We start from the raw sequence: 23,901 nt of genomic DNA, 5'->3' as shown, positions 1-23,901 counted from the left end.
AGGGAAGTGGTCACAGCACCAAGCCTGACAGAGTTCAAGAAGCATTTGGATGATGCTCTTGGGCACATGGCGAGACTCTTGGGGATGGTCTCATGCAGGGCGAGGAGTTGGACTCAATGATCCTTGTGGGTCCCTTCCAGCTCAGCGTATTCTGTGATTACTACTGTAGGTACATGGCATGGTACAAACACAGACACGTAGTTCTGTAGCTTGTGATGTAAAGCTGGGTTTGATTCCAGTCCTCACATTATCAGCCTATGTATTAAGATCAAAAACTCTGCACTGATGTATGTAGCCACATGAGTCACACTGGAAATAAAGCAATCTCTGAATCTTTTGCTAGCAGAGCAAACTAGATTTACTAGCTTCACAACACTGTCATTTAACATGTGTTTGCACATACACGATTTTGCAGGGGTTAAAAAATTAGTTCTTGATCATTATGTTTGGACATAAAAATAAAAATTCATATAGTGTAGCAAATTCCTATATACTTACTAGGAGGTTTTGCTTATTCTGAGAGCAAACATATTGTGCCATTTTCTGGGAAAGACAGACAACTCCTGACAAGAGGGTATGGACATGAGGACAGTATTTGCTTTCAGCTGGCTATGACTGTCTGGAACAATAAATTTAGAGCTGCAGTATAAAGTTTCTGGCTCTTGCATGCCAGTATACCTCCTCTGGCCAATCTAGAAAAATATATCTCAACTGGGCATAAACATACATCATTTAGTGTTGTGTTAAATCTGATAGCAAATAGCATAACACTTTTTAACTAAAATACCATTGTATCCCATACAGTTTCCTATTCATCACAGGAACTAGACCATTTTATTCTTAAAAAAGAATCAGCTTTACATATGTGCACACTGAACAGTAGACTGTAAAAGCCAACAGGATTTGCTGGTAACCAGGTGCATACACATAATTCAAGAGCTCTATTGTTGTTGGGAAGAACATGGTTTAATAGGAGAGAAAAACTGGGCCCTAGGTATGCCACATTAACAGGGAAGTTTGTAATGAAACATGGACCAGTTCAAGCTATGGAACAGTAAAGACCTGTCAGCATATTCCAGCATCTTCAAAGTAAACACCAAAATCCATTTTTTGATTTAAATAAAGACAAGTATAAAGGGAGAATAAAGGATAGTGCAAATGAGGATAAAAGAAAGGTATGGGGTCCCAGAGAGTGAAATCAAAGCCAAAGTATTTCAGATTTTCTTCTTCATTACTAATGTTTGGGTTTACAGATTCTGGTACTTAGAATTCCAGAGACGTGAAACAGACCTAGACAGGACTATAAACCTGTAAAGTACAAATACTAGCCCTAGAAATAGACCTTGTGTCATCTGTGTCAAAAAGACCCCAGTTTTGTATTTAAAAAAAAAAAAAAAAAAAAAAAAGAAGAAGAAGAAGAAAGCAAAAACTCTGGCTTATCTGCAAAATATGCTGGAATTTTTTTAATTAAACATTGAGTTAATTTTTTTAATAAATATCACCCTTAAAACCTTCCTTCCAATAAAGGTTGCTGCTTGTGGCTCTGGGTGTGCCTAGCAGCATATGGAACATATTCATTTTCCAGCATAGCTTTTGGCTTAATACAGTAAAGACTGCATTAGTGATTGTTGTCATGACATTTCTGTCTGCAGCATTAAAGTGTTTTCATTCAAGCATTTCCAGCTATTATTGAAATAACATAATTTCTGAGTTACACGAACTTGCCCCTTGCCTAGGATAATAGATTGATGAGGTATTTCTATGAAGAACAATGTTTCATTATTAGCAGTAAAAGTACAAAGGCCTTTACAATAGACTTCAGTGCAGCTTGTGCGTGACTCTCTGCTTTATTTTCCTGTTCTGATGTTGATGAGAAGAAACAGCATTTGTGCTGTGGTAGTGTAACACTAAGCAAATTTCACTCTCATAACAGCTTCTGCAGCGTTCAGCCGTCAGAGAGTAGTGGCAAACCCCAGCAGTGACTTCTGAAACTCATCCTGTGACTCTTCTCTCATTGGCAACTGCCTCTGTTCTCGGTGCCTAATGTCTGCATCCCTTGCAGGGTTTCTGTAGAACACCAGCTGATTCCAAGGCAAATTTACTTTTCTAATAAAAGTGAAATTCACAGCCAACATAATAGTGAAGGCTGTGGATTGCTTTGAAGCAAAACATGCAGCACAATGGACACATAGCATAGTGATTGGTTCAGCAGCCGGGAAGGCTTCTGTCTTTCTCTCTTTTGACTACAGATCTCTGTGATGATCACATTCTTCTATTATCTGCCTCAGATAAACATCCAAGGCCTTCATAACATTTTTCCCACAGGTGCCTGTGCCATGCTGTTCTACTCCAATCTTGGATGCTAGTGGCACACCACATGTTGGTCATTTAAGGCCTTGAAATCCTCTTACAGCAAAAGATTAAAAATAAAAGCTATTTTTCAGTACACTTGGGAAAGATATTCCCAGAAAACAATTAAATTGTTGGATACCTACTACAAGCCCTTCCCAAGTGATAGAAGATGTTTGCTAATTTGCCCTTCAGAAAAAAAACCCTGAAGTTAAAGTGAATGAAACCATATATGATATAGACCACAAGAAGCAGATAAAGTTTTGTCATCCATAGTTTCTCATGCACATGTAGCAAATCAAATCACATTTTTGATAATTCTCTTTTTATTAGAAGCTAGGACATGTGATGTGTTTACTTTTGTTAATTTTTGACTGTATTCTGCCAGATTGTTCTATTCCCCATATTAAAGATCTAATTAAAAGGCAAAATATATTCCCAGTGGAAAACTCAGTAGCCAATAAATGCAAATCGACAAAGCAAGGGCATTATAACTCAGCTACTGCATATTAATCATCCCTGAAACTTATTTTGTCATGGAAATAATAATATTGCCCAAAAATGTGTTTAGGAATGTTGATTCAAAGAAAGATCAATCATTCTTTGAAGGCATTTCTGACTTCATTTCCTCATATAAGGTTTTCTTCGTAAGAATTCTTTTTTTTTGAGAAAAAAAAAGGTAAACGGACACAATTATATGTTAGCATTATTTATTTATATAGGCTGATCAGCAAAGTGAATAGGAAGGGGGAAATGCTTGAGGTTATGAGACAAAAATTACAATTACTGATTTAGAAATAATGAATATTTCAAGTGAGTTTTACTGACAAATTTTCACACATGATATTACTGTAAATTATTTTGAATGTTGGTCAAATGCTTAAAAACTACTTATGAATTTTTGTGAGCAATAAAGAATATGATACCTAAGATTTTTTTTTTTGTTACCAGTATCTCATGGTTTTCTACATGTAACTTTCAGATAAACTACCTTCGATTTGTACAATATGTTATTCTGTGTGTTTGAAGGCAATATCAATTTGATTTTACTTCAGAGAAATTGCTTAGTCTTCCAAATTTGTACCAGATTTTCCTACCTTTGTTTTTTAGTTGTCAAACTAGAGCAATCTGAGTGTCCTATTAAGATACATGAAGTACCACAATGGAGTTAAATATGCGGTATATCTCAGGCTTGGTCCCATCATCCAGTGGGAGATGCTCAGGTAAAGGCTGTCCAAAGGGTGGGTTTCCATCAGTCAGGTGGTGGGAAAGGATCAGCAGAAAAGTAGCCATTTGGCTTGGGCTAGTCATCTCATTTATGATAGAATTTTCTGCCTCATTAATTAGAGTGCAGTGAGACATAAACAGGATTTTTCAACATGACACTAATATTTTCTGATTGTCTTCTTTGGAAAATGGAGACCAAACAAGACTAAATCAGAATTTTTTATCTCTGGCTCCTCTAATGCAAAACAGGCAAATTTTCTGCTGAATGGGGAACAATGGAAATCTTGCTATTTGGGGCTGGGCTTTCTGCCATGTAAATCTGGAAGTTCATTTGTACTAGAAGAAAGCTAGAAAGAGGTTCTCCATCCCAGAGCTAATCCACAAATCTTTTCATACCTGTTTAAAAAAAAAAAATTACCCTTTTTTTTTAGAAGAACAAGGTCAGAGTTGCTATTCCATAAGAAAATCTGATTGGGAAATAAGAAGCTTTCCATTTGAGTCATCTTACAACACAGTGGGCTTCTTGACAGGGTGAAAGGGAGGATATCTTACCCTCAGTGTCACAGCTAGTTGCATCCATTTTGCAATAGGGGTAAGTAAAATCAGCAGCACATAGTATTTTGTAACTTTAGAAACATCCCTGCTGAGGCTGACTGTCTTTAGCTATCTTGGTTAAAAAGTTGATACACTTCCTGAAACACTGATATTATTATAACATCCCTAGATATGACCCCATTGGCCATAGAACAGTTGTAAACCTGTGAGTCTGTAAGTTTTCTGTGATGTGACACAGGTCTAAAATGAACATATGTACTCAACTGAAGTGTAATCTCTGTTCTTTGTAAGTTCATTCATTCCACACTTACCTCTAGAGAAGTCATTAGAGGAATTGCATAGGTTAAACATAATAAATATACTGTATTTGTTACATTTTCTTCTGTGTAAGAGTTTATAAGAAGCATATGAAGCCTGGCAGAGTCTTCAGAGGAAGAAAAGAGATGAAAACTGTGTCCACCAGTTTAGGTGAACATTAAGGGAAATAATATGTTGCAAAGGAAAACTAGTCCACAGATTCCACTGTACTAGAAACCTTCCATGCAGGAATAAAGAATTATCTTTGTCAAAATAGTCCAAATATTGGGAACAAACTTATAACCTGAAGGTGAAAAATAATGGCTATTTTTTTGATTCTGGAAAAATTCCATTCCACTGGAATAGGTTGTCTAGAGATGTTATAGATGCCTCATCCCTGGATCAGCTTGGACAGGGCCCTGCCACTGCAGAGGAGTTGGACTAGATAACCTTTGACAGTCCATTCCAACCCAAACTGTTCTCCTCCATTTACTTACCTTCATCCTGGTCAGAGTGGTTTTTTTCTATAACACATGCACAGAGATGTACCTCTAGTGATGAAACACCATTTGGTTTGAAGATACATGCAGTAAATTACAGGAATATTTAATTTTTATCTGAGAGCACAACTTACAGGAGAGACTTTGAATTTGAAAAAAACCCTTCCATAGGTAAATGAAATGCCAGACAAATGCAGCTAGGTGTTTTAAACTGAGTTGATATGACATATTTAATTTTTTTAAAAAAGTTTCCTGATTCACATGAAATCAGTTTGCTCTAAAACGTTGCAAATTTTAAAAACCTGAATGATCAGAGAATTTAAAAAGACTACATTACACCTAGGAAACACTAGGAGATATTGTTATTAAATGCTCTAAATATTGCGAAGTTTAAACAACAGGAAGAGAGAACAGCTACTGAACTAGCAAAAACAAACCAGAATTGAAACTAGAAAAAATAAATATAAACTACCCCAAATAAATGAAAGTTGTAAATCAGAGGAAAGTGGGAGATGTTGTAGCAGGTATAAGGAACCCAGCTCTTCTAAGGATGGACTGATATACATATGTATGAAGAAAGTTTGTTGTTTATCGTAGAACAGCCCAGATTGAAAGGGACCTCAAAAAATTATCTAGTCCAACAGTTTGTGGAAAAGGGAGCCTAGATGAGATTATCTGGCACCCTGTTCAGTTGCATCTTGAAAACCTCCAGCGATGGAACTCTACCAAGTCTCTGGGGAAGTTGTTCCGGTGAATGATTGTTCTCACTGTCAAAAAAATTTCTTACTTAATTCAAGATTAAATGGCACCAAAGAACTTTATGACACCAAAGAACATAACAAATAAAGATCCCAGTGTGTCACAGCCAAAGCTGGCTCACTCTCTCTTTCCTAATGAAAAAAATAATTGGGGGTGTAAAATCAGTTTCCCAAGAAACCTGCATTTTTTTGAAAGCTGAATTTCCTGTCGAAAAAAGCCGTTCTGATACACTGTTACCTATACACCATACATCTAAGTCTTGAGACAGCTTTAAAACATGCAGTACAACGCTGAACTCTGTCTCTAATCCTTATCTGTAAAATGCAGCTAGCGAATCTTTCCTTCTACTCCCCTAACCTTTTCATGGGTTGTCAAGGTGCAATAAAATATATTTTAGATATCTATTTCCTGGCGTGTTAAATCTTAAGTAAATGTTAAAATACACCTGAAAGACTGGCATGTGTTCTTATAGCTGTCCCTTAGTGGATATTTTCAAGGAATCTAGTACAATGAAACTAACTTTGCTGAGATTTCTGCTTTATAATGAATTAATAGTTTGGGGTTCCCAGAAAAATACATCTTTTCTAATTAAAATTAGAACTATCAATAAATTGGAAGAATATTCCAAATACCTGAAATCTGAAAAAATACCAGCAAAAAAGAGAGACGAGGAAAGAGATGGTGTTCACCAGATGACATAATGAATTTCAGAGACTTCTTAGAGATAACACTGCTGAACAAAGTCCCAATGTGATCATGTTGTCAGACGCCCTTAATACTGCAAATCTTGGGCAAAAAATGTGGCTATTAAAGAAACAATGTTTATTACTTTATCACTGATTCTTACAGCTGTTTTCTGAACCTTGTAGCTTTGCATTCATTTATGGCAGCTTCTTTGCCTCAAATACTCTGCACAAACTTACAGAACTGAGAAAAATTGAATTTTGACAATATCTAATAAACTGTTACTGGTTTTGCTAAGCAAGTCACCCTGCTCATGTTTTTTCCCTGTAGATGTACTTGTACTCTGATGCTTCTCCTAGAATAAGTTGCTCAGATAATGTCACTGCTACTAAAAAATGTCAAGGACATACTTATGTCTAAGCTGAAATTCACTTCATTAAAATGAGTGATTGGCTCATTTTTGAGCAAACTACATAATTGGCTGCCTCTGTATAAAGCCCTCACTCTCCTCTTTTAAGAAGTCACATTCCTCTTAGTGCCCAAGACATAGATCCCAACTACTGCAAAGGTGACTCTAACACTTCAGGAAAACTAATATTGGCTAACCCTGACTTCTTTCTGGCATGTTTCCATCTCCGTAATAAAGTTCATTTGTCAAGGATTTGTGAGCATTTAATTTGGACTGTATGTAGATAGTTGAATTTGTTCAACTATTAAAGAGAGAAAAAGAGAACAACCCTACAGGGTAAGTCAATTCAATTATATCTTTAACCTCACATGAAGAAAACTGAAGTTTTCTCTCCAGACCCAGAGAAAAATGCTGCAAATTTGATTTTGAATTTCCTGACATCAGAATAAGTCAAAGCATTTTTGTTGTCCTGAAGAGAATAGGTCATGAAAGTGATTTGACAATTTATACCAAATCAGCACATAACATATATGTGTCCCACACTTAAAGATAACACAAAATTGATTTAAACAGAGCCCTGGAGATGTAGACAACAGCAGTAATTCCTACATGCTGCACAAGCCAGTCTAGGACACTGATCTACAAGAGGTGACCCCGCTATGCTAGCCCTTACACAGTAGCCTGCAGATAGGTCTGAAGCTGGACTCCTGTTTTAGTGCTGTGTAATGCAGAGAGCCCAGACATAGCCTGTGTAATGAGGCAACAACCAACTTGCTGGAAAAATCCGCTGTGTGCCCTGAAGGATTGTGTTTTGTAAAACTGTGCAATAGCTTGTGACTTATAACAGTCATGTGAAAAGGCCCCATTCCTCACGGAAAGGCTATGAGCAAACCCTTTCAGAAGGCAGTTTAATACCTCAGAAGCCCACCTGTAGAAGCACATGCCCATCCCCCCCCCCTTTCAAAAGCAGTTCAGTAATAAAAATTCAGAATTAAGGAATTTTTTTTCACAATGTTCACCTTTATTTTTGCTATTAATTTTTCTGCTGAAATCTAACACTTCCAGACACAGCCCTTAATGATGTCAGAAGTGATGCACTGTGCTCTGTCACCCAGAAAGAGAAGCTTCTTAAGAAGACCAGAGAGCTATTCAGCTATTAGCTGATGAGCTATTAGTTCTAGATGAATAAATCCCGTTGACGTGTGGACTGTACAAATATTTCCTAAACATTTTGATTGTTTGACATCGAGGAGAATTTAGCCCATTTACTAGTGAGCAATTTATTTTCACGGTTGATGTTTTTTCAGCCCTTCCTCCACTGCTTGTTCACTTGAAGGACATGGAGAGGGACATTAGCGGAGCCTGGGCTTTATTTGCACGGTGCCCAATAAAACAAAACCTTCCTCTGTGATTGTGAACAATAAACTCAAACAAAAACTAAAGGGTAAGTCTCAGGCTGTGTTGCTGAGTAACTACATTTATAGCTACATAAAAATCAGAGTGCAGCCACACAGAACCCCTGCCAGGAGGTGAAGAATCACACAAACCCCCTCCATTATCCCCTTTTAAACCCGATTGATTTTCCAATTTCATCCTATCAAAAAGCACAAAAATCTTTTGGGAATAGCTATTATGATTCCTGATATAACTTGACTTCACTGAGTAGCAATACTGACAACTTAGAACAAAGGAAAAATGAGAAAATGAGAGGTTATTTAAATTAGGAAGGGCCCACTGAGCCATGTAATTGGAAGAAAACCTCTGGTGAGTGTCCACTGCACCAGTGGCAGGAAAGGGCACTGTTTTAATGATTTACATGAATGAGACAAGACAGCTTCATAATTGCCAGAACTACACTGGGTTAAAAAGCTGAAAAGAAATTGTTAGAACAGCACAGGAGTCAACTCAAAAATTTAAAATGGCAAATTGAGAAAGCCTGTTTCTACCAGATTTTTTGGTATATTTCTTGGGAAATAATTTATGGGAAATTTAAGACATTCACATTTGGTTTGTAAAAGCCAAGCCTATGCATGCAGTTCCAGTTTAGGTTAGCATCTGGAAATACAGAAATCTCTAATTTGTAGCATAGATTTCCAAACAGTGCCATAGTACATCAGTAATTTCAGTCAGGGAAACGTGAGCCATTGCTGAAAATCTAATACATAATTAGTAAGTACACTGTCTAACTCTATAGTACCTTCAGAGAGTTCTGCCTGTAAATGCACATTCTCAACCTAAGAGCCTCTGCACTGAGGTCTCTCAGAGAGAACTGGCAAAATATTTAATACGGCTTTCTTCTTCCAAAACCACACACACACAGATGTGTTTTAAAATGCAACAATACGGAGCGTATAGGATTCCACACAGCAGCTTTTCGATAATTCTTTCAAACCAGTTATGAAAGTACAAGTCAACAGAGGTAAACCTTTTAAAATAAATGGCATACTTGTAAACATCTGCTAAAATATAGTCAAAACTACCCATTTTTCTGATTTCTGTCCTATTTCTGAGATATGAGATAAGAAAGAAGTGCTTTTAGCTATGGTTAGATTTTGCCTAGATTCTCGTGGCTATAAGAATGAGAGAGTATTTATGTTAAAGTCAGGTTCTCCATACTGCAGAGAAATGGGGTTGCTCCAGGGGCCATTCGATTTTTCCACTGGTTTATCTAGTCTCCAAACTGCCCAATATCTTTCCTTGGTTTAGAACTTTAAAACCTAGCACATAGCTGAAATAGACTCTTTTATGTACTAATTTTTAGATATTATACTAGTATCTCCACAGCAAGAGATTCATGACTACCATCAGAATGAAATTAGGCAGGCTACAGTAACCTTACTTACAGATCCCTTCTGCAACCAGGAATTGCTCCTTCCATCTCCACTCTCAGAGCAGCTTGAATTCCATATGTCAGCAAAGCCTTAGCTCGTTTCCAGGTTTCCTGCTCATCCTCAGCACTGCAGCAAGGGAAAGTAATTTCATGAGAATGCCTGGATAAGGAGTAGTCACAAAATTCTAAATCCCTTGCAAAAAGCTTCCTGCATCTATAGTGTTTTGACATGGAACTAATGGTATGTTTAGGCTGGTCTGAGTACTCCCTGGACTTACTGCCTCTGAATTCCTTCCAAAGCAGGATGATAAATGGTACCAGCATTAATCAAAACAGGTCCATTCAGAGAACACATCCAGTTCTGATCAGCCGAAAATATATCTCTACCTAGCAGATCCCTCTCTGCAGTGGTTACTTATTATGGGTGGCAGCTACTTCCTTGTGACTGTGTGTGTTTTAAAATCAGGCCCTCTTCTGTACCAATATAGCAACTACACAGGCAAAATGCAGGATACCAGTATTTTTTACCTTTGCTTTTTGAGTCAGAGGAAGTGCCAAATACTTTATCATCCACAGAACTATTTTTCAGAGGTGGAACCTGATTATAATACAAGATCTCTCCTACACTTTAGGTAAGAATAAAGGCCAGCTATCATGTGGTCTTGCCACATACCTCTTGGAGGGGCAGTGTCACGCTGGTGACATTCTCTTCTGAATCTACTGGCAGAGCTGGGTGGCAGAAGAGAAAAGGTCATTGTAAGCTGTCCACCAACAAGACTCTGGAAGTCATGTTTTACATGGTCATGAAGGCCTGGTCAAGCTTTTACTCATGGTCCTCTAAAAATCAGTGGGAAAAGGAGGTGTAAAAAGGGGAAGAGCCACTTCTTTGGAATTATCAAATCCTTTCATAGACAAATGAGCAACAGTGAAGCCAGCAGTTCCCAGTAATAATAGTTTCAGGAGAGATACATCCCCAAATTGCACTCGTGTCTGGGTGTCTCTGGGTAAGAGGAGAAAAGTTCTGAAATATGAATATCAGACAGTCAAACCCTTCAGGCATCTCAGAATATTCAAACACTGCTGATCCCTTCCTGGCTGGCCCTGTTGTCTTCAGTGACCCTGAAGACACTGAAGGGGAGAGCTTAAGGATAGAGCTCTTCATTGATACAGTGATTGGGACATACCCATCCTCTTGCAAATATGATGATAAGGAACCTTGAAGAACCTTTTTCTGTCACCTCACTCTGCTTTAGTTTTCCTCTATTACAATGGAAAACATTATTTATGATCCTTCTAAATATTAATTAATTGCAAGAACCATTAAAATTTTAAGGACAAACTTCAAGCCAGTGCTATTTTACAAATAACACTCATATTAATAATTTATTGTGTCTGGTGGTTGCTTTTAGCACCATGGAAAGCCATAGCAAACATCAGCTGCAAGTCAAAGAATCTAGAAAACTTATATTAAGCAATTTAAGCAATTCAGAAATCTTACTTTTTTTCTAAAGCTACAAAATAAATCTAGAACCTTGAGGTTGAGCTATGAAAGTGATACCAAAAGAGGCCATGGCAGTTACAGAACACTGCTGCTGCTGTGTATACTGGGAGAACTTCGATTTGAACCTTGCAACTAACTGACTATGCATAATATTCACTTATCTTCCAGTTGCTCTCCTGTGCTGTACCCAGTTACAAACAACTCTGACATTCAGTAACAACTCACATATTGCTGTTGCAAACAGATACACCCATATTAATGTAGAACACGAGACAACTCCTTTTGTATTGCACCACTTGCTTTCCTGTTTCCTGCTGTGGACTATTTATGGTTAGAAGCACTTTTTAATGGGAACATACAGAACTGGATATTACAGTCTTGTTTTAAAGCATGTGTTCCCGACTTAACAGCAAGAAATTCTGGGGCTTATTGATTTGGAAGAATGGAAACCGAGGTTGTTGTGTTTTGATGTCTGTAACGTACCAATATGATGTTATGAAAAAAAGACCATGCAATTTAGGAGTACACTAGATGAAGTATTTCCACTAGACAGAAGCAACTTTTGTTCAATATAGATGAATCTTGAGAAGAACAGCCGCAGAAATGGGTTCATAGAATAACTGTGTAGTAGCCTTTTAACAGGAGAAAAACAGAAAAATTTGGCTGTTACATTGAAGGAATATAATCTCAAGGACCCATTGATATTAATTGTTTCTGACTAAACACAGGCTCAAAAGAGAGACTGATGAGCATTATCTCTAAGAGAACCTTTGGTAGCAGCTGTGAGAACAGAGGTAGTGTTAGATCTAGATATTATCAAATATCTATATATAAATAATAATTCAATCTGTTTAGCAAATGATTTTGTAACTTAGGTATAATGGCAGAGGACTTGACTCAGTAAGGAAAGGGATTATTTTTAGTCCTATAGCTATCACATTATGGCTGATAAGTTGGATTAGATATACATCCTGTGCTAGATAACAGAATTTAACATAAAAGGACTAATTAAAACTCCTCAGAAGAGCTTCTACATCTATAGTGGCATTTTGACATTAGCCAAAGTTTCTGACTTTGTGTACATGCAACATTTCCTCATATAGTGCAGAGCTATGAAAGAGGACAAATTGACAGCATGGCCAGTGGTCCTGCTCAGTGCAATTTGCAATTATAAGCAGACAAGTACAGCAAGAGGAGCTCTCCTGCTGAGAAGGGCAAGCCCTTTCTATGGACATTCTGTCTCTGTCAAAGACAGAATAAAGGCCTACATGAACTATCGGCCTAATCCTGCAGGAGGGTCTTATGCCCATACTCATGAATTTTGCAGCTTTTTTACAAAGACCTGCTGTGCAGATTCTAGAGTTTGAGTGTTTTGCAACAAAAGATTTCCTTTCAAACTCAGTAAAAGTTATTATGCTTGACAAAGTACAAACAATTCTATAAAATTCTCAGTAAAACTAGGCTCCAGGGTTCTCAAATTCGTGATATCACAGTCCTTCAATGTGTGAGAGGTGAGATTCATTTATTTTACTCTACCTTACATATTCTTTCACGAGACTGAAAGATTAATAAGACAAAAGCAAACCCCATCCAAAAACAACTGTTTACCAATAGTACATCTAAGACTATTTCCAAGAAATCTTTTACAAAGTTAAAAGTTAGAAGCCAAAAAGGATTTATTTGCCACAAAGTTGGTAGTTGGCTGAATTCCATGCAGTTAGTCATGCACCACTTGAGGAATAAGGTCCCAAATTCTGAGAAAGACTCATCCTCTTAATCCATTTCTCTCGAAAGTATCCTGCTATGAACCTATGCCACACTTACGGAAATACACCAAGAGAAATCAAAAACAGGCACTCAGACTCTAGTGTTCCATACAGGAGGGAAACAAACACAGAAAATCCTTTTACAACCCATAAGCTCTACACAGCTGCAGGGTCTTGCCTTCTACAAGTTTTGTTGAAAACAAATCTGCTTCACAGTCTAATAACAGCAAAAGGAAATTGATGATCTAAGTGAACACAAACATTTTATCTGAAGTTCTTAGCTAAAAAGTAGTGTTCACAGCTTAAATATTTTATGAACAAAACTTTTGCTTGGATAGATCCTTTTTTACAGCTAATGCATCTGTTCTACTTCATACACCTCTCAGCATGGGTATATGTGGAATAATAATTTTACATCTGTTCCTGAGAAACTTGGCTTCTGAAATGTGAGCAAAATCTGTTCTAAAGGAAGAAAAGAAAACCTAAAGAGGTGGAAAGAACTACCTTATTGTTTCCCTTTCTCCTCTTTATCATTTCCTTGGAGTAGATTGGATTCATAGAAGAATGGAGAACAAGGACACGGAAATGAATTTGCTTGTGTTGTTTACAACTTTTAAATAGCCTTGTTAGTGTATTATAGCTAGCGTATAAACCCTAAGCAACCCAAGAGCCAATACTGAGCTCTGCAGGGAAAATAAAACACTTCTCCGTTATCCTTGAAGATTCAAAAGAGACTTCTCAGGTTCTGAACAACTTTGACAGCAAAGATAAAACAGACACAGTTGGTAGCTGGGAACCTGAGGTCTGTGCTAATGATATGTCAAAAATAGTGTAAAGTTTTCCCTGCAGGTGGTCAGGCAGATGAAACATTGTAAATTAGCAAAAAAAAACACTCTGATTTGAGTCTAAACTTCTCATGTGGAATTAATTTTCTTCAAGGAGAACTGTGCAGAAACAAAGTTGGAGTGACATGCCCAAAAGCCTTTTTGTTGCCCCTCTATATATCTGCATTTTATGCAAGAAATATTTCCTATGAGAAACCTGACTAGCCTCTTTATGTCACTAATATTCTAATATTCTAGCTGATTTCTTAATTAAGTAAATTTTCATTTCTTGTTTGAGTTTTTTTAAATGGAGAGTTCCTAATCGTTATACCTCCTTGCAACTCTTGGCCAAGTATGTATTATTGCTGTTCTGTGCATCTCATGGATTGTTTAAAGATGTTACTTCAGGTCAAACTGAAAATACGGTGACTCTTTGAAAAAAAATAATTAAATGGAGCTGCAAGCTTTGATAAAACATGGCAACCTTTTCCTTTCACCTCAGTTTTATAGCTACTTGGATGTAGTTATTAATTGATCTCTTTCTCTGGCTTTTAATAAAATGTGGTTCTATTATGTTCCTGATAGAATAGTTCTTAGAATAATTTCCAATTGCTTTTAACTTTAAAACAAGTTCTGATTAATTAACAATTGCTTTACATAATTTCTTAGACTGTATTTTTATTTTATGACAATAAACTTTTCTTTAAATAGATGGATGCTAATACATCACACATTCTTGAAATCTTCTATTACGGTGGATCTACCCAAATTAAATCCAGCTTCAATTCAGTAACAGCTACCAGGTGGTGTAACACTTTCATTATTTTGTATTGAAACTATAAACTTATCTTCTTTACATGCTTAGAATTGTTCTGCGAAATTTCTAACTAATTGGTCAGTTTACGGCTGGAAACACTGAGCTTAGGAACAAGCCTCTTTTGCATTAGCATAATATATGAGACATTTAATCCCTTAACATATTTCATTGCTACTTATGTAAAAGGCAATATGATTGTTTAGTTTTTGTTTTTGTAAATACCTATTTGCTAAACTTCAGTGTGCTTTTCTAAAGCACACTGGTTCAAGTCAGCTCAGACTTACAAATGAAAACAGCATTATGTTACATTCTGAGGCTAATCCAATACGGAGGGTGGTTGCTTTCTATCTCTAAGATAATCACCATTTATCTATCTCTAATATAGTCACCATTTAAAAAATCCAAATACTCTGAAGTCTTACCTATTCCAGCAGAGCAAAACCAATGACCAGAAACACTGTGGACTCTGGGAATGAGATGGGAAACTCAACAGAGTTTCTGCACCTGTGATGACTTACATACACAAGCAGTGTCAGAACCTGGGTTTGTTCTGTGAAGTTTCATGGTTTCTAGATCTGCCTAGATCTAGGCCTTTCTAGATGCTCCCAGTCCTGGGAGCTGGGGCAGAAATAATCTCACTGTTGGATAACATGTATAGAGATGTCCCCTTCATCTTCCTGACTCTGAAAATGCAGAGGTTTGTCCCAATGGCAGGACACACTGAAGCTGAAGAGAAATTAGGGTGTTGTGCTGCACTAGAAAATGCGTGAATTGCCACTGATTCTGGGCAAAAATCAATAACAAAGGCTAATATCCTCTTTACCTCCGCAAAATACTTTCCCCCAGAAATCAGTGTCTGACACAAGTCCAGGGCTGAGATTTACTTTGATCTAGAGCAATGTAAGTATTTCATTAAGAGGAGCTAATATATCCGGCCTTTCAGAGTGAGTCTCTGTGGTGGCTGAATGGCTTTTTGTAGCCCTTCATCCTCAGTCCAAAGTTTAACCAAATCTTCCAAGGCTAATAGCAGATGGGAGTCCCTGTCATGAGACAATACCTACTGAACTAAGTGTTAAAAAAAGCAAAACCAAACATTTCATACTGGAAATCAGAGCAACATCAGTGCAAAAAAATTAACAAAAAAAAATAGAAATGCCCAGTGAAGCAATGGAAACAATAATTCTTAGCAGCCTCAGAGAATACAGAAGAGAGGTACATGCAGATCCATCACATTCCCCCTGTCTTCTGTATTTGTAGGATGGAATCATTGTGTGCAAATGAGAAGAGCAAGAACTGTGCAGCTGGTGTGCTGCCACACCCCTGAGGATATTCTCCTCATCTCAACATAAAGAACTGGTGACACTTGCAGAGAACTGCTATAAAAATGGCTTCCCAGAGGGGAAAAGCAGAGCAGACACAGTACTAGTTATTACTAAGCATCCATAACTGAACTGAAAAAATGTTCTGTTTTGTCTTGTTGTTTTAAAACTCATTCATTCTTGGTGAAGACACAGTGAAGATGACACAAGGTATTTTCTCTCAGCATTCAGAAAAAAAGGAACTGAATGTTCAGCATCTCATGCTACCTTATAGAAAATTCTAAGTACAAAAATGCACAAAAGGATAGTGAGAGTTCTCACACGCCCTTAAGGGTCACATTAATACCTTAAGGTCTGCTCTATGAGAGGAGTTACCCAAAGAAAAATGAAATCTGTAATTGTTAAAAGTAGAGGTGAGTCATTGTGAATTCCCCAGAAATTTCTGCACGGCAAAGTCAGTCACAGACCCTGGTCTGCCTCGCATTTCACTGAGTCAGGGTCACCTGTTCTAAAACTGGAAATGCCGGTGCATGGCACACTAACAACTTTTTACCCAACTCCAGGCCTTGATGGCATATGTCCTTCCCTTCTCTGTTCTGTCTTTCTATTCCAGTCCCACACTGTTGTAGCTTAAGAATGGTATTCTCCAATTTAACACTCTCACAAAAAAAAACCCCGCACACTGCTTTCCTTCCCCCAGTTCCAGTTGGAGGCACAAAAGGCAAAGATCATGGGTTGAGATAAGAACGAACTACTGGAAACGGCAATGAGATAAGAAAGCAAAAAGTAACAGCAACAATATTAACAACAAAAGGTATAACAAAAGAAATGATTCACGTGGGAAAACTCCCTGATAATAGACAATACTGAACAGCTCCCTCCACCACATTTTCTCTACTAGAAGGAGCCCTTCTCAGAAGAGTCCCTTTTACCCCAGCCCCTAGCAACGATGTCAGATGGTACAGAAAAACCTCCATTTCCCAGCCATGCCCCCTCCTGACTACTGCAAAAAAAATAACCCTGTTGTGCCTGGAAACAGAACAAACATGAATACCGGGATAAGCTTGTATTGAAACTATAGGTAATTATATGTTATAAAAGTTCTTGAGCACTCAAGTAGGAACAAAAAAATTAGACATCTGAGAAGTGCAAAGTTAGTGCTCTTGTCTTGTCAGTAGTATTGTGCTGAGTTTCTGGGATGCCCCAGAAATCTGCAGGTTTGTACTTGTAGTATCCTTGCTGCTTATGATTCATCTCCCTGTAAAGGAGTCATAAGGAGGGTTCATCTACTCAGATTATATCTATACACTTTCCATGTTTACAGTACTCGAATCTGTTGCTACACAGACACTAAGGAGGAGGCCCTTCCATGCAACTCTGCATGCAGAAGGCTGATATGTCAGAAGAACACTAACAGATTTATCACAGAAACCAACAGGCACACTGGCTGTCACTCTCTTTTCTCTCTCTCTCATCTCTTTCCTCTCATGAACACAGAACATCCTCACAAAACACTGGAAAAACAGCTGACTATACGGATAAAGGTATGCCTGCACAATAATGCTCTGCTGAACTTGAGCCTTGACAAATGTCAGCTCCCTATACCTGCCTCTTGAGTGCATCTGTTTCCTTTCAGGAATTCAGATGTAATAAAAGCCAGATGTGTCTTGTTCCAGAGTATTATGTACTGTAGTGCCTTAGTCTTAGTAGTGCTAAGAACTTACTATTACAACTCTGTAACCTTTTTCCTAAGCCACAGAGGCAGCATTTCCAAGGCCTCTGTGTCAAAATTTTCCCCTTACTCTTCCCATCCTGTTATACTCTTATTGTTGCTCTGACAGCCTTTCACTTGCAAATCTGGATAGGGTTGTTATGACAGGTTCTCTTATTCAATACCATGGGCATCACTGTCAAGATAATCCTCACTCTCCTAGCTCCCCCCTTTCATTCCCTTTTTTATTTTATATATATATATATATATATATATTCACATATATATATAAAAATATATATACATGTATTAGAAAAATCCAAAATACAGTGCACAAGGAAGTAGTTAAGAGTCATCTAAATCCTCAAAAAATATTACCCAATTTTTTATGTGCAGAGAAGCATAACAACTAACCAGTGTGCAAGAGTGATGCCTAACCTGCATACTTCACTCAACATTAATAACATTCTACTTGTGAACAAGCCAGAGGGAGTTCATCTGGATCCTAATGAAAAAATACACATAACATGTCAAAGATCTAAAAAACTCACAAGAATCACCGTCATCATCATCACAGCCTGCTACACTTCAGAGAGCACTCAGAGGAGGATGTTTGTCTGGGACCCTGTCCCTGCTATTCCTAGCTAGAGACTAGATAGGGTTTTTCCTTTTCAGTTTTTTTTTTTTTTTAATTTTCTGCCTTTCTCTTCTTTTATTTGTCCCCAAGAGCATCTTTATCTGGAATATCCACTGTGAACTGTCCCCTCCTACAAACCTTGATTAGCATGACTCAACACCCTCCCTGTAACAGTCTCCTGGGCTACTCCTAGATCAAGGTACGTTTCTTGATCTCCAGCAGCAGCAGTATCTCTGTACACCTGCAGGTATGTATAATTCATAGACATTTATTTATGCTTGCAGGCACATTATGCAAAGTGGTGAAAGAAAATCATGACATTCTTTTGGGGCATCTATCTGTTTCAGTATGCCAGCATTGATGTTTCAAGAAGAAATCCTTCTTTGAAACGTTTTGAATTTTCTAGTGTCCTCTTTTGTCCCTTCTAATTTTATCTCAAATTTGTAAAACAGTTGACACCATATGGTAATGCAAAACTTTTGTTTGTTTGCCATGATATTCTTGTTAAAGTGAGTAAAATATGCCTTCCTAAAATTTTCCACAGCCACATATCCCTCTCTCTGCCCTAAAAAACATTCCTTACCCAATTTATTTTCTGTCTTCAAAGTTGTGGTTTCACAGTGAAGCACAATGAAACCCTGAAGAAGTATCTAAAGAGAGATCTTGTCTTGCTTACAGGTGACTGAAAACAGCACATTCAAGCCCAGTATATCAAATGCAAGTCCCACATGATGGGATGACCACTGGAGGCAGTGGTCATCATCTGTTCTAATTGCTACTGGTAATATACCCCAACAATAGATCCTTACCCTGACAGAAATCCTCCTTTGCAGTGAGCTTTGTGCTGCAGGCTGGGTCACTACTGCTCCGTCTTTCAGACAGAGGCAAACTACATCAGAAAGGCAGATTGAGTGGCTCTTAGACCTTTATCTCTGTCAGTCACCTGTGTTCAATTGACAGCAGCACCCAGAAATGAGGAAGGTAAAAGACTCAAATCATGAAGTGCTTTACCTGGGTATATGCAGCTGAGTCTCCACTATGAACACAACTGCAGCATGCCAACAGAATTAAGAGACCTGAGTGTCAAAACCAAGCTGAAACCACAGGGAGTAGTCTCCTAACATCTACACAGTATCAGGAATAATAAGAAGGTCTTAGCAATAATATTTCTGGCAGTCATAGGAGAATCTACTATATATGCCTGGGAAAAACCATTACAGCATCCTACCTACAAGCCTTTCTTTCCATCAAATGTTCTTCTAAAATAATTTAGATGTAAATGAAATTTGCCTAAAAGTCTGCTAGTATCTTGCCACTTCAATGGTTTTACAGTTCAACTCTCCCTGTGAGAAAAAACATTGCTTCCTCAGCTGCTCCAGGGAAAGTTAATGCAATGGTCACATAATGCATTCTATTTGAATAAATAGACACAGAGGAATTGATTATCTACAAGATCTTTCAGAAAAGGACCAACTAAAAAATAGAGCAGAGGATAGGATTTCCACTCCAAAGTCTTAGCTTAATTTAGTAGATTTCAAAGTAGCCCGTCATATATGAAGATACATGGATATATAATTCTTTCAAGTTTTCCCTGTGGTTTCTCTGAGGTAAAGCTAGGAGTCCAGACACTTGGTGTAGGTAAATGAGGTATGGTTCATTTTAGATACATATACAGGAGAGGCAATTTAAGGTTAGATTTCTGAAAGAACCCTCTCTGTGGGAAAGGCCATATTGTAATGCATCCTTCCCTGCCCCCTGTAGCATTTCATAAATCCTTCTCTGCAGGAAACTGTGTGTTTCAGCTGTCACATTCCAACACCTCTCAACTGCTATAAATTTTAACTCGATGATGATATACCCAGTCTTAACTATTCCTTTTAGTAGCAAAGCATGTTTTATTACTCTCATACCTAAAAATCAGATTTATAAATGTAATTTTTCAACAACGAGAGAAATAACATTACAATTATGTTATGAAAACCATTTTATAGGGTTGTAGGTTTTGGGTTTTTGCCCAAAGGGATGGAAAACCAAGCCAAATAATATGATACATAAGGCAGAAAAAGCACTCCCCAAAATGTTCATAGCACCTCTCATTGTTTGCTAATATATAAAAACTTAATGATGAAAGTATTGCTATACAGTAGCGAAAATTTAGGTATATGCCTACTATAGATTAAAATATACATCCATGAATTCAAATAAACCATACTTTAGCAAACAACAGATACACATGTCTTTTCAGGACCTTGGAGTCTTTGAAACCTATTGCCTAAATCAGAGTTCACACTGAAGACCTCATTCTGTTGCAAGGTTACCAGATCTATCAGGGTGGAAATATAAGTTGCTACATTTATGTTCCTAAGGATCAATTTTCTCCCCTTCTTGACCTACTCTTGTGAGTCCAGCTATATTTGAGGAATGCTCCAATTTAAAATCAACTTGAGTTATGGGCACACAGAGTAAGAATCAAAGAAAATTTCTTGCTGCCCAAACCAGAGAAGAGCGCCACACAAGAGACGTATCTCTCCTTCAGGTTGTTACGTCTGCTCTAACATAGCTCATTTTACTTCTATTGGAGGGCTCAGATTTTCCTGAGCAAGTCCTTCTCTTCTGGGGTTTCCTGATCATTTGCACTAGACAGGTACCAGGAAGAGTCACCTCCTCACTTCAGTCCATTAGCTCCTTTTCTTAGGGCCATTTTGGTAATTTCAGTAACAGCTATAGCCAAACTGTGTCCACAACAGAAATTTAAACCCCCTGCTTGCCAAAAGGAAGTACTGCAAATCCCCACTGCTGCCATGCAGTCACTGAAATTGCTGGCAAGGAATCCTACTTAACGCTTCAGTCTCAAAGGACTTCAACTGTCTTAGTCTCTTTTGCTTCCTCCTCCTCAAAAAGGAAGGAAAGAAAACCCAAACATCTGAAAAAAACCAAACCCACCACAGCCACCAAAAAACCCCCTAAAAAAACTTCCAACAAAACCCCATGAAACAAAAAATCCTTCTAGCTAAGGTGGTGTTCCTGTGAAAGAGACATTGAATGTTGATGGACAGAATAGTAATTGTCATCTTATCTCTGTACCTGTCCCATAGTCTGAAATCCTATTCAACTTCTCACTATTGCACCTTCACCCCACAAATCAAATAAGGGGACATAGCAATTACTTGCCTCACTAGTAATGCTCTGAATTGTGTTGTGAGCCTTGCCTATGCAAAGGTGTTGGATTGTTGTGGTCTTGATTAGATGACTGTTTTATAAAGTCAGCAGTATGACATGCTACGCTTCCTCTGATTGACAGCACTGAAAGGATAAGATGTGACCACATGTTTATGTCAGGCTATCTTAATGGCTCTGAACTTCATTTAAAAGCAAGGTAGTTATTAAAAATAAAAAGAGGGGCGGGGGGAAGTATCTACCATTCTGTAAGACATATAAGCACATCTTTTGTCACAATGTTCCTGTCATAGAAAAATGCATGGTTGGACAATTGAGAAAATCCTCTACAAGAATGTGGCTTTCAGAAATCTTTCAAGAAATCATTTTCTCTTGGTCACCTTTTCCTTCCTTTTATTTCTTCTTCTTTGCCTTTTCCCAATCTTTACATTTCCCATGTATTTAAAAGAAAGACCTTCTACACAAGCACAGTCTGCACAGATGTCCAGAAAGCAGCCTGGGGTGCATTGTCACCTACATTTTCAGATCCTTTAACTTGTCTTTAGTGAACTTCGGAAAGACACATAAACTAAGAGGACATCTTTACAAAAGAGTGCTATAATTACAATTCACCTCAGAACATCAGTTAATTTTCGTTTCGTTTGTGGAGAACAGTTTATTACCCATCTGCATTCTTAGAAGATTTACTTAATTTGCTGAGTCAAACCAGCCAAGTATAAAATCAAATTATTTAAGGAAAATTATAGGATAATAAGGTAGTAGTTATTAGTATAGTGACCACTGTAATGTGCAGAATATTGCATATTTTGTGTTTTATTGCAGAAAATACAGCATTATGCTTGTGGAATTTTCTAGTGGCAGAAATATGCTGGTCATATATTTTTCTTTCTAAAGTAAATTTCCCTTTTAAACCTCATTCAGAGAAGGAAGGTTCTACCCCTGATTGAATCAAAAGGCGTCAATTTACAGAACAAAACTTAAGTGACTATCTCCTGTGATTCATTCTGAACTGAGTGAAAATTAGCAGAAGTCAAGAAGAGGGATTCTGACTGCATTTTGTGTGTTTTACATCATTACTTGTACATTCCAATAGATGGAGAGTCTGATCTGAAGTAACCCTCCAAAGGATCAGTGAGCCATTATCATCACAATGAAGTGAAAGGCTAATTTTTGAAAACTTGCTCCAGTGGAATGTTTTGATTGATGACATTTATAGTATGAAAGGATTTTCTTAATGTATCTGCCTGGTAAATGACCAGGTAATGGGCAGGGACAACATCATAGAAATTATGCCTACATGTGTACATTGCAGAGATGTGTCATGTCTCTCTGAGGGACTGTCTTACTTCAAATAACAGTTTTAAAAGTGTTCATAGAAAAATAAATACAAAATTAAATATACAAGAGCATTTAAAACACAACCATTACTTAGGCTGACCTTGTAAGGTTGAACATATGTAAAACAATCCTGGATGAGAATTACAAATTCAATTCTCACATAGGTTTCTTTTTTTCTTTTTTTTAATTGAATGATGTGTGACTTTCAGTTTTTCTATTTTGAAATGAAGTACACAAAAAGTACACCAAAAAAGTACACAAAAAGGAGCAAGAATTATCACTGAGTACCTCAAGACAAAACTCCTATTCCTGCAATTTGTTCTCCTAGAGATACCAAGAGTTATCTCTTCCCATGGCTCGCAAAAGTACTTTGGGGTATACACATACAGATACAAACTGACCCAGTTAGGAGTTTTTAATATAAAGAAACTTTCAGTTAGAGTTATAAGCCACATGTAAGCTTCCTTCTCCTGAAGTTATGACAAAAGGGTCAAATTTCAGCCGGAGATACCCTTGTTGGTGGTATTCTTCAAACCAAACCATCCACCTTCTGAACTTCTCCATCTGTAATACTGAATGGAAAACTCATACATGCACGTATCTTTCTATTTTCACTTAACTGATTCCACTCTTCACGTAAATATGTCAGTGCTGATGTGTTCTTCATCTTTTTAATAATCACTGGACCATTTTATTTTTATGAACTCAAAACTGGAAAAAATGTTGGAAATTTTTTCACAGTGTGCATTAAGGTTCAGGAAATGTTATTGAATAAATATGTTTTAGTTAATCATGGAATTAGTGAGTAATATTTATTAATGTTTCTCATACCTCTTCAAACATGTTTAAATTAGGAAGCCTCTTCTCCACAGCACACTGAATTTTATTGCATTTATTCTGTTTATAACATAATCAGAAAATTTATCATCATTGTCAGACAGATCTCACAGACTTCACAGGGACTTAGCCACAGGATTAAAGCTTTCCTGAGAGGGTTAGAATTACTTGTGTGAAAATACTTTGCTCTTTTGTGCATACAGCTTAATTTCCTGATCCCATAGATTAAAAGATTTATATGTCAATATCTAATCCTAATGTCCTGACCCACAGAGTTTCCTTCCTCTGGAAAATTTTCAGAACTGAGAAATACTTGACCTAATTAGTTTTTTTTAAAATTAAGAGTATGTGATCTGATCCTCTT

Source organism: Empidonax traillii, unplaced genomic scaffold (genome assembly GCF_003031625.1).
Source record: "Empidonax traillii isolate 1590-97213 ecotype Southwest subspecies unplaced genomic scaffold, ASM303162v1 scaffold74:size2480735, whole genome shotgun sequence".
NCBI lineage: Eukaryota > Metazoa > Chordata > Aves > Passeriformes > Tyrannidae > Empidonax > Empidonax traillii.
This window is presented reverse-complemented; position numbering follows the sequence as displayed.